The 2,242-nt window shown below is 41.4% G+C and overlaps 1 non-coding gene across 1 annotated transcript; it reads right to left on the minus strand.

The window, feature by feature from the left end:
* Positions 1-372: 372 nt before the first annotated feature.
* TRNAI-GAU (transfer RNA isoleucine (anticodon GAU)) lies at positions 373-446 on the minus strand. The gene has a single exon. It is a non-coding gene; the product is annotated as a tRNA-Ile (tRNA).
* Positions 447-2,242: the final 1,796 nt, after the last annotated feature.

Here is a 2,242-nt window from a genome sequence, read left to right on the forward strand (position 1 = left end):
AATAATGAGGGCCGGCCCATGGCTCACTTGGGAGAGCGTGGTGCTGACAACACCAAGTCAAGGGTTAAGATCCCCTTACTGGTCATTAAAAAAAAAAAAAAAAAGAGTAAATAATGAATTTGCATTATTGGGTGCACAGAAAAACCTATAGATGTGTTTATGGAAATATTTATTTACAAGAGTCAGATCTAGGAACAAAGGCATTCTACGTAACTGTAATGCCATTATCACACCTACGAAATTTAACTTTATACGATACATGGTCTAATAAACAGGTCTACATTAAAATATCTCCATTTGTCTGAATAATGTCTTTATAGCTTTTTTTAAGTCACGAAATATTCTATAGATTTTTTTTTTTTTTTTTTTAGCTGGCCAGTACAGGGATCGAACCTTGGATCCTGGTGTTATCAGCACCACGCTCTAACCAACTGAGCTAACTGGCCAGGCTCAATAGTATTTTTTAACTGCCAGAGCTAATATAATACAAAATCAAGTGAGTTTACATTTTTTGTTAGGAGAGCAATCATAAAAGAGGTTTTTCTTTTATATAAGTAGAATTGAAGCTGTGAATTTTGAGATTTTGATGCTTGTGTCAAATTTATACTTAGAATGTCTTTTACAACTTATTTGATTAATATCATACCTAGAGTAAAAAAATGGAATCCCACATGGTACTGATAAACATCAGGGTCCAGGGTTCAATCCCTGTACTGGCCAGCCACCAAAACAAAACAGAAACGCAAAAAACAAAAAATGGAATCCCATTTCATTGCAGCAGGTGATTTTTGGATTCTTGGTCTAGCTTAAGAATTGGCTTAGAATCACTTGATTTCAGACCTGAAAGTAACCCAGGATTGTCCAGAAGCCCAGGGATATGGATGGGAACAATGAATCATTGTATAATTACATTATTCTTTAACTGGAATGGGTTTGCCTTGTATTAAGTGCCCAGATGGAAAGAAAGCTTGTTCCTTAACTCTTGTGGCTTTTTGATACCATGGGCTTGTTCCAGTGGGGAAAACAAATGACACACCACAGTCCTTTTTTTTTTTAAACCTGATAATAATCATCAACAGCTGCAGTTATGATGTCCATTCTCTCTTGTTATGAGCCAGGCTTTAGTCTAGTTGTTTTTCATGTGTTAACTTGTTCATTCCTCACCATAACTATGTAGAATTAGGTTCTATATAGTGAGGCCCACAGAGATTAAGCAGGTAGCCCAGGGTCACTTAGCAGGATTTGAGCCCAGGTGGCATGATTGCAGAGATGGTGGCCAAGTCCATACTTTCTTTGCACTGCCCTCCTTCAAATGCAAAGATGCTGCTGGGTCTGACCACTGCGAGGTTTTGTACTCTGGGATGCTCTCCCAGTCCCGAAGAAGACTTTTGCCTCAGCAGTCTCTTGCCCCTCAGAAGGCTTAGCTGGCATTGTGGTGCCCATATGTGGATGAATACTGGGCAGCCTGTCCTTTGTTAGTGCAGTACCCTAAGCTGTTTGGTGATTTCTTTTTTGTTTGTTTGTTTTCTTTTCTTTTCTTTTTTTTGTGACCGGCCGCACCGCGCTCAGCCAGTGAGTGCACCGGTCATCCCTATATAGGATCCGAACCCGAGTGCGCCACGGGGTCGGCCCTCTTTTTTTTTTTTTTTAAGATGACCAGTAAGGGGATCTTAACCCTTGATTTGGGGTTGTCAGCACCACGCTCTCCCAAGTGAGCCAACTGGCCATCCCTATATAGGGATCCGAACCCGTGGTCTTGGTGTTATCAGCACCACACTCTCCCAAGTGAGCCACAGGCTGGCCCTGCTTGGTGATTTCTGAGCACTGTTTTTCTCCATTTGCTCATTCAGTCAGTGTAAATGTGTACAGAGAACCCACGATGTGCCTACTACTGATGGAGGCCAGAGATCCTAAATAAACCAGAATAGTGAGGAGCCATGCCATCTGGAGCTTGTAGTTTGGTGGGGAGACAGATGTTAATTCAATATTTACCCAAATAAGGGTAAAAATATAATTGTGGTCAGAGTTACAGAGGAAGAGGATGGTGCAAGGCAAGTGTATATACAGGGGATGGACCTTGTTGGAGGGAGTTAGGGCAAGCTCCCCTGGGTTAGTGAGATTGTAACTAGGATCTGAAAAGTGGGTAGTGTTAACTAGTGTCAGATGGGTTTGAATTCCAGCATTGCCCTTGAACAAGTTGGTGACCTTGAGCAAGTTACTTCACTACTCTAAGCCTTAGTAT

This window comes from Cynocephalus volans, chromosome 6 (genome assembly GCF_027409185.1).
Source record: "Cynocephalus volans isolate mCynVol1 chromosome 6, mCynVol1.pri, whole genome shotgun sequence".
Lineage (NCBI taxonomy): Eukaryota > Metazoa > Chordata > Mammalia > Dermoptera > Cynocephalidae > Cynocephalus > Cynocephalus volans.